The sequence below is a fragment of the Thermobia domestica genome, chromosome 10 (assembly GCF_964235325.1).
Source record: "Thermobia domestica chromosome 10, izTheDome1.hap1.1, whole genome shotgun sequence".
Classification (NCBI taxonomy): Eukaryota; Metazoa; Arthropoda; class Insecta; order Zygentoma; family Lepismatidae; genus Thermobia; species Thermobia domestica.
The window spans coordinates 129,523,341-129,534,048 of record NC_137463.1 but is presented as its reverse complement, the minus strand read 5'-3'; positions in this window follow the sequence as shown (position 1 = coordinate 129,534,048).

Below are 10,708 nucleotides of genomic sequence, written 5' to 3'. Positions count from 1 at the left end.
CTAATCTATTGTAAAACTTCTGCGGAGCAGAGCTATATGACCGAAAGCAAGGACACTACGCATAAAGACTTTATAAGTATTCAGTAATAATTTAGAGTTTAAACCCCATTTTTGACCCAAATACGACGTAGAAGCTGCAATCGGTGTTTTGCTTTCACAAAAAGTTTCTGGAGTTGGGCTGTCCACGGTAATTTATCATCGAAAACAATACCTAAATATGTAACAGTTTTAGTAGGTTATAAATGATGATCGCCAACACGTATCCGTAGCAAATTTGAATTTCGATTAACCCTGCTGCGGTTGGGTGGTAAAATTACTATAGCCTGTGTTTTGTTTTCGTTAACAGTGAGTCTCCATTTATCGCACCAGTGAAGAAATGCTGTAATTGTAACCTGTAAGTGGACATTAATCTGCTGGATTGTTTTACCAAGAGTGAGAAAAGCGGTATCATCCGCATATTGGAACAAATATGTATTAGGTGCTGGAGATGGCAAATCCGAGGCATAGAGGATGTAAAGAAGAGGTGAAGAGGTGATTCACCCTGTGGTACACCGGTTAATGGAAATATAGGATGTGATAGAGAGCCGTTGATGCTCACATAAGCAATACGGTTGAGTATAAAGGAATATGGAATATATAACTCGGAGATGGCTCATTCCATGTCAAATGAACCAATATCAGATTTTATGGTTGCCCTTACATCATGGATTTTCTTCATATTTTGTCTGTGGGTAGATACCTATGAGAAATGACCACAGGAATATTTGCAGATCTTTATCTCTTAAACGGACCTCAGGAAAAATAAATGAAAATCTGGCATTTTCCGAGACTTCTGCCGCGGAAAAATCGACATGTAATGTTAAAAATTCTGTAACTCCCTTATTTTTCGGCCAATTGAAGTGTTTCTGGTGTCAAATTAAAGCTAATAGTCTCTACTATTCAGAACTACTGTTGAATCAGAAAAAGTGGTTCATAGAAGAGAGATACAAACTCTGAAACACAATTTGTATGATTTTTATGTTATTTTTGTAAAAAATCATATCTGCTAAATCACTGAAAACACAACCTCCATATTTTTACCTCAGATTCACCTAAATATGTATGTTCAATAGTGCAAAAATGAAAAGGGTGTTTTTTGTGGTTTGTCAGTAAGAAATTATAATGCAGGGACACGACTTATGGCACGTTATTAACATTTAACATTAACATGTTATTAACTATAGAAATGTTGCATTTTGTTGGAATGTTTACTACATGGGTTACATTTGGCTTGGTTGAGATGAACGCGTAACGTGCAAAAATTAATATAGTGAAACATTATTTTATGAATACGGAAGGATATCATAAATATTGAAGGAAGTCAATTGCAATGACATTCTCGCTCACTCACTCCCCATCACACATACCCACGTTACTATTACTAGTGGGTCTAATAACCAGGTGCCTCACGTGAATTTCAAAAATTGCGCCGTATAGAGTGGATGGCCGCCATTTTGAAAAAGTTTGCCGCCATTTTGAAACTGTACATTGGATCACTTGATTGTTAGATACACTAAATTTTATACGTCTTTTGCTTCTATTCTCAAAATTTCAAGTCAAAATACTGAAAATTACGACCTGGAGTGTAGATGGCCGCCATTTTAAAAATCGACCGCCATTTTGAAAGTTGACATTGCTCCACTTTAATGGTACGCACAGTAAATTGTATATGTCTCATGCTTCTATTCATAAAATTTCAAGTCGAAAACCCGAAAACCGCCCTATAGCGTGGATGGCCACCATTTTGAAAATCTGGCCGCCATTTTGAAATTTTACTTCTGTTCTATTCTATAAAGCAAATTTCGAGCGTCTCACGGTTCTTACCTCAAAATTTCGTGTTAAAAGACTGAAAATTGCGCCGTAAAGATTGGATGGCTGCCATTTTGAAATTTTACTTTTGATCACCGCCAAAATGTAGACAGCAAGTTTAGGGTATCTCGTAGTCCTATCCTAAAAATTTCGTATCAAAATACCGAAAATTGCGCCCTGTAGCGTGGTACAGACAGACATACAAACAGACAGACACAGGAAAATCCAAACGCAGATCGAGTCCAAGTAGGAGCCTCACTGTCTGTCTGTTTGTATGTCTGTCTGTACCACGCTACAGGGCGCAATTTTCGGTATTTTGATACGAAATTTTTAGGATAGGACTACGAGATACCCTAAACTTGCTGTCTACATTTTGGCGGTGATCAAAAGTAAAATTTCAAAATGGCAGCCATCCACTCTTTACGGCGCAATTTCCAGTCTTTTAACACGAAATTTTGAGGTAAGAACCGTGAGACGCTCGAAATTTGCTTTATAGAATAGAACAGAAGTAAAATTTCAAAATGGCGGCCAGATTTTCAAAATGGTGGCCATCCACGCTATAGGGCGGTTTTCGGGTTTTCGACTTGAAATTTTATGAATAGAAGCATGAGACATATACAATTTACTGTGCGTACCATTAAAGTGGAGCAATGTCAACTTTCAAAATGGCGGTCGATTTTTAAAATGGCGGCCATCTACACTCCAGGTCGTAATTTTCAGTATTTTGACTTGAAATTTTGAGAATAGAAGCAAAAGACGTATAAAATTTAGTGTATCTAACAATCAAGTGATCCAATGTACAGTTTCAAAATGGCGGCAAACTTTTTCAAAATGGCGGCCATCCACTCTATACGGCGCAATTTTTGAAATTCACGTGAGGCACCTGGTTATTAGACCCACTAGTAATAGTAACGTGGGTATGTATGATGGGGAGTGAGTGAGCGAGAATGTCATTGCAATTGACTTCCTTCAATATTTATGATATCCTTCCGTATTCATAAAATAATGTTTCACTATATTAATTTTTGCACGTTACGCGTTCATCTCAACCAAGCCAAATGTAACCCATGTAGTAAACATTCCAACAAAATGCAACATTTCTATAGTTAATAACATGTTAATGTTAAATGTTAATAACGTGCCATAAGTCGTGTCCCTGCATTATAATTTCTTACTGACAAACCACAAAAAACACCCTTTTCATTTTTGCACTATTGAACATACATATTTAGGTGAATCTGAGGTAAAAATATGGAGGTTGTGTTTTCAGTGATTTAGCAGATATGATTTTTTACAAAAATAACATAAAAATCATACAAATTGTGTTTCAGAGTTTGTATCTCTCTTCTATGAACCACTTTTTCTGATTCAACAGTAGTTCTGAGTAGTAGAGACTATTAGCTTTAATTTGACACCAGAAACACTTCAATTGGCCGAAAAATAAGGGAGTTACAGAATTTTTAACATTACATGTCGATTTTTCCGCGGCAGAAGTCTCGGAAAATGCCAGATTTTCATTTATTTTTCCTGAGGTCCGTTTAAGAGATAAAAATCTGCAAATATTCCTGTGGTCATTTCTCATGGGTATCTACCCAAAGAAAAAATATGAAGAAAATCCATGACATAAGGGCAAATGGCATTGGTTCATTTCACATGGAATGAGCCAGATAAGTGAGAGGAATTCTTAGTTTCAAAAGTTTATAAAATAAGCCGTAATGCCAAATGCGGTCAAACGCTTATGCTGTCAATAAGTATGAGACAAGACGGTAGTGCTTTGTTATGATGATTTGTAATAATAGTGGTAAGGCGAAGTAATTGGTCATTAATACTATATAGCGGCCGGAATCCTGTTTGGTGAGAAGGTAGAAGGTTATGCTAATTAAGATATGGATGGAGACGGTGTACTAGGATTTTTTCAGATAGTTTACCTAACGTAGATGTTAATTGTATGGGTCGATACGATGTCATAGAGTGAGGTGGTTTGTTAGGTTTTAAGAACATACAAACTTTAGACACCTTCCAGTCCTGCGGATAATAGCCAGTTCGTAGAATAAGCGTACAGTGTAGATTGTTGCTAAGAAAACAAAAAAATTGTACTGAGCATTCTTTAAGAATTCTGTAAGATAAGTAATCTCCTGAGTCAAAGGGTTGGAGTTATCTAACTCATGCGATGTCGAAGGTTGGAGCAATCGGTTAAGTGCCGGCTCAGATATCCGGGGACTTAAAAGGTGTGTGGATAGAGGCGGTGTAAAGACTGCTTGCAAATAAGATGCAAAAGCATCAGCTTTTGCTTGATTTGTCTGCAAAAGATGATCGTCCTGTACCAGAGGGTAAGTAGTACCAACTTTCTGTCCAGTCAATATATTAAATTGCTTCCAGTATTTTGTAGGGTGCGTTTCCGTGTTCAGCTTGTTGTACACTTTACTCCAACTAAGTCTTTTGTGGGCAACGATGTAGTTGTGAACTGTGCGTTACCAACGACGCGCTTGAGCTAAATATTCGAGGTTTCGTGTCCTCTCGTATTCACGAAAATACTGCCTGAATTTTCTTACAAGTGTGAGGTACTGGGGTGGTAATATTGGTTGATACGTTTCACCATGATAGGTAGGGATATTCTTCTTAGCACTGTCAACAAGTGCAGTAGTTATGTTATGAACGGCGTTGTTGAGATCAATTTCAGATGTTGGTGGTTCCATCTGATCCAACGCGATATTAATATCAGTTCTATACTGCTCCCAGTTAGCTTTATAGTACAAGAAAATATTTCTTGTGAATGATGGAGACTATGGTTGGCGTGCATGATTGATTTGGACCTTTATTGGTGGGTGGCCACTACCGATACAATCAAGAACAGTTACAGTGACTTTAGCAACTAATGAAGCTGTACTAATAAGAACATCGGGAGTAGTTTGACTACTGGACCTGGTGTGTCTGGGTAGATTGTATATATGCCCATGCAAACCTATCGATATACAGGGTGACCGCGTGACTATGTTACAAAATTTAAGGTATGATTCCTGACACGGAAACAAGAAAAAACGTTCAAATAAACTTTTGTCCAGCGTACATAATTTCGGAGTTACAAGGTGCCGAAAGCGTGGGAAAATGACATTCAAAGCTCTATAGCTCGACTATGGTGAATGATAGAGCTAATGCGGCATGGTCACGTCAAAGACACCGAAGCTGCTGTATTCAAAAATGCTTAGGTCGAGATCGTGCAATTCGTGCACAAGGGATTCCCCAAAGGAGCGTAGGGATTCCCGGATAATCTGTCAAGAAAGATGGGTCGAAAAGGATACGGATGAATAGCTGTCCCAACTGCTAGCAATAATGCGTCTGTACTAAGTCGATATCTCGCACAAACACAAAATGGCGAACAGTTTTATACGTGCCATGTGTGGTTGCATAACGCGCACTAAATAAGAGTGGGAAACATGAAAGAAAAATGTGAATAAATTGGTACAAATGGTAAATACGTGATATTAGGCTGTGCTATTATTGAACAGACGCTTTTAATAAAAGGTAATAGTCATGAAACTTACTAAAATGTTGTAAAAGGATCACACTATTAAAGTCTTTCTTCCATGTATTGTTGTCATTGAAAACAAATAAACAAAACTGAGCGAAACAACCATAATGCAAAAGAGGTTGTTTCCTAAAAACAAAAGTCACAAGAATGGGAATAATGTCTTCAATCAACATTTTACAGCAGGATTGAATGCAGCCAAGAACATCATCAATTACCTGTAAACGAGACAAATCTCCCAATTATCCTACAATAGGTGATGGACATGGCGTCCCTCTACTTCAACACAGGCGTTACAGCGTCGCAGTAAGTTCTGACGCATCTGCTGTAACAACCCAGGAGCTGTTCTTATAGTATCACAGGCAGCGAGTATTTGTGCTAATAGTTCTTCTGCGTTGTCTATAGGCGTTTCATAGACAAGTGTTTTGACATGACCCCACAAAAAAAAATCAAGTGGAGTCAAATCTGGGGAACGTGCAGGCCAATTACAAGGACCGCCTCTTCCAATCCATCTGTCACGAAACGTTTGATTCAAATACTCTCGAGCACTAGCTGAAAAGTGGGCTGGGGCGCCATCATGTTGAAACCACATCCGTTGACGAACACCGAGAGGGACATCCTCTAATAACTCTGGAAGTATGTCTTGTAGGAATCTCGTATACACTGGTGCAATTAATCGTGGTGGTAGTAAATATGGACCTATTATCTGATCACTGATAATACCCGCCCACATATTTATGGCGAATCGGTCTTGGTGACCCCTTTCCACAATTGCATAAGGATTTTCGTCTGCCCATACATGACTATTGTGACTATTAAATATCCCGTCTTTCGTAAAACAAGCTTCGTCGGTGAAAAGCACGTAGGAAGCAAACTGCGGATCAATTACAGAGCGTTGGAGAAACCACTCACAAAACTGAACGCGAGGTTGAAAGTCAGTTGGACGTAAGGCCTGAATCCTCTGCGGATGATAGGGGTGTAACTGTTGCTCGTGTACTACTTTCCAAACAGTATCTTGTGCTACTCCCATTTCACGTGCTACTTTCCGGGTACTTACTGTTGGGTCTTGGGCGAAACGATCAAGCACTTGTTCTTCAAAGTCCGGAGTCCTTGTGGTTCTTCGTCTTCCTTGGTCGTAGTATTGAAGTTGTAAATTCCCCGTGTTTCGTAAGCGTTGAAAAAGTCTGGTAAACATAGTATGGGCTGGATGTTTTCTTTGTGGATACTTCAGTCGATATAACCTATCAGCTTCTCGACTGTTGCCATTTGCTTGACCGTATACAAATATCATGTCCGCAAGTTCTGCTATCGAATACTCCATTTGATCTCACATTCGAACAAGCAAAGCACAAACTACACTAAGGAACTCGTACGCTACGAACAAACCACATGAAGAATGACCTTCCACCTTCCACAACGCATTCTAGTAGGGTTGTCTTATACTTTCCTTACCTTCGATTGTTTTCTACGACAGAAGGAAGAACAAATGCTTGTGATCGAACCTGAAAACTGTGGCGTACTTCAGGTGATAACACCGTCTGTGAAAACAAAATATCTTCTAAACGATAACAATATGATGACATGTTAAGCATTCTAGACAAAATCTCGGAATCAGTCCTGCAAAACATCGGAAGCAGCGACTAAAACAAACGTCCTGATAAATTGTTTTTCCTTGTTCTTTTTCAATGTTCGGGTAACGCACATTAAGGCTAATGATAAGAAACGGATATTTTACTGTTGTTCTCTGGCAGTGGTCACATTAACATGGGATGGCGGAATAATCCCCCTCTCGTAAAAAGTATCCTCGGCTCGTATCATCAAATAAAATAAGATTTCTGCCTGGAAGAAAGCGCCCATATCACCCGGTTTTTCCCCTTAGTTTTACTTGCTTTCAGTGACAAAACTACATGGAAGAAAACAATGTTAGTGTGATGTTTGTATAACATTTTAGTACTTTTCATGATTATTCCCTTTATTAAACGCGTCTATACGTACAGCGAACAGGACAGTGTACTATCATGTATTTACCATTTGTACCAATTTATTCACATTTTCCTTTTTATTTTCCCACTATTATTTAGTGCGCGTTATGCAACCACACATGGCACGTATAAAACTGTTCGCCATTTTGTGTTTGTGCGAGATATCGACTTAGTACAGACGCATTATTGCTAGCAGTTGGGACAGCTATTCATCCGTATCCTTTTTGACCCATCTTTCTTGACAGATTATCCGGGAATCCCTACGCTTCTTTGGGGAATCCCTTGTGCACGAATTGCACGATCTCGACCTAAGCATTTTTGAATACAGCAGCTTCGGTGTCTTTGACGTGACCATGCCGCATTAGCTCTATCATTCACCATAGTCGAGCTATAGAGCTTTGAATGTCATTTTCCCACGCTTTCGGCACCTTGTAACTCCGAAATTATGTACGCTGGACAAAAGTTTATTTGAACTTTTTTTCTTTTTTCCGTGTCAGGAATCATACCTTAAATTTTGTAACATAGTCACGCGGTCACCCTGTATAATCAGAAAATTGAGTTTTATCTCTATCGTGAATTTTTCGTCATCTGACTTTATGATAACACCATTCTTGGTGAAAATAATTTGCTTCACACTAGCCCGCGGAAGGTACTTCATGATTTGATTGAAAATGTGCCGACTATTGCTGTATTTGGCGTCATAATTGGTTAATGGAAATGAATAAATCTTCGGGCGGCTCGGTGATGCAACATAGATAAGAGGTGTTACCGAAGTAGACGGTGTAGGCTCTGGCAGATCTGTGGTAAACTGCATTTCTTCCGTACGTTCAGGTGGTTTCTGTATATAAGTAGGTGAACGGGATCGAGAGCGTTTATCTACAGATTCAGCACTACTTTCAGACAACGATCGATTGCGCCAATTTCTGCGAGGATCCCTTCCTGGATCTTCCGAGGGGCTGCAGGTTGGAGGTACAACTATCCCCGGTAACCGATGCATGATCCAAGAGGATCAAGACAAGGAAAACAGTAGATACTCAGAAGTAGTTAGTATATAGGTGAAGAGCACCCCGTTGGGATAGGTGCTACAAAAGACAAAAGAATTGGTCAGAGTATGAATGAAAACAATGACCTTCAAAATTTAAAGTAAAACCCTTCAGAAGATGAGGGCCTTCTGTCAGCCTCCTAAGTAGAGTATCTGTACTGATCTCTCAAGTACGTCTGCAATACTTGATCACAGTTTAGTACAGTAAGTAACTACGAGAGGAGTTAGGTTCGAAGTGCGAACAAAAGCACCTGAACTCCAACTTATAACATTGGATATCAAACCTTTGATTTACAGTTATTTGTGATTTCTCACGTTTAACAGAGATAAATATTTCATATTATGTGTACTTTAAATAAATTATTTAAATATACCTTTTTCATAAATTTTATTTTTTAAATTATTGTTCAAAGCCTTTGTATTTTAATAAGCCTTTTCCAAAATCAATGCAATTGAATTGTGCTGCAATCTTTGGGGTTCTTTTAAACTATACGTTTGTGGATGTTTATATGTTTGTGGCCAATCCTTTCAACAATGAGATCTCGGAAACTACAGGCTCTAGAAAGATGATGTTTTCACTGATCGATTGCAAATTTTAAGTAGGTTGTCCAGTTCTAATTGAATATTTTTTAAATGGACATTATTTCTTTATTATTACATTTTTACGGGTACACTGAAGTGTTGAAATTAGAAAAAAAACTAAAGCATCATATCCTACGCATTATACATTCCAACACAACATAATTGTATACATGAGTTGTATACCTCTCAGGCGTTTATTTCATGACCAAATGATAATGAAAAACGAAGGATAACTATTTCTCCACTCTAAGTTGAATCTTTATTGTTTGGTGTGTTTTGCTCAATGAACACCATATATTACTGACATTATAATTAATTATTTGTGTAATGTACGCATTTGCTTATTACATACTGCATGCAAGTAGAAAAAAAACACTCATCATACATGAATTAAAAACTCCAACCGAAAGTAGGCTCAATTCTTGCAAACAGTGCGAGATATTGAAAAAGTAATAGAAAAAAATCTCCCCCTTTATGGTATTTCTTGCCAATTTTTATCAAGAGGTCTTTCAGTTGTGTCTGTAAAGGAACATGTACAGATGTGAGGAATAACAAGAAGATTCATGCTCATATGCGAATGATGCGCAGTGTGGAGAGCGCAGATTCAGCAAGTCTTTATAGAAAAAACTGGAAACTTTAGAAATTTATATACCTTTCGGTTTTGATTCTGATCCAATTGGATCAAAAACTACGTATAATAGATAGAGACAAATCTTTAGTAAGAATTCGGTCTGTGAAGAACAAATTCCATCTTCGACCTTATTCTTCTACTGAAACTGGAAGCTACAGATTTACCACTTTCGGTTTTAATATTAAAACCCATAGTTTCAAAATCTACCGTTGTTTTACAATATGCAAAGCAACCCACTTGTTCACCGAAAGAAGAAAAAATGAACTGAACAATAATTTATAGTACTGACAGAACTCAAAAGTACTTAATTTTACACATATAACGGATTCCTAAAAAAAATCATACTGTTTATTTGACCCTAGAGGGCTTATAACCTTAAGAGAAAGGAACTTTTCGCCCTAGTAGTCGTTTTCTTCTTTTCAAAATTCTAAAGAGATTATAATACTTAGAATACTTATTACACCAATTATAATCTTGAATGCTCTTAACTTGAGTCTTCAAAGTACACACACCTCTTACTATGTTTTCTTTCTAAGACTAGTAAGACAATATAGGAGCAAGGTACTCGTCTTTGACAAAGAAGACTCGAATTCGATTCCCGTCGAGCGCCATATATTTGAGAACACACGTTAAGCTGTTGGCATTTCCAATCCTTATATCCAAACCCTTCAAGTTTTATTTAGAATTCTTTAATTTCTTCAGTAGCATAAAAATGTAGTTTTTATTGAAATTGGATTTCGCCTAAAGATAGAATGAACCAATTAACGAACAGTAAGGTAAAAGAAGAAAGAAAAAATCGAAGAAAATCGGTTGAATATAATAGTGGAGGTAGTGAGAAGTGTAGTATACAAAACATTCCTCTACGAGATCATTCCCAATTCGGATGCCAGTATCGCTTATCACTTCTGTTCGCAAGGATGGCGATTCCCGTTCACTTTTGAAATTTGAAGCTAGCAAAGGTGATCAACTACTCAGAGAACAAATAAAATACAGTGCAGAGAGCACACAAGCCCACAAATACAAAATGTGTTTATTGATTTTATCTGCCCGATTTGTGGGCTTTCGGCATCTATGGCCATGTTGGCCAATCGTGTATG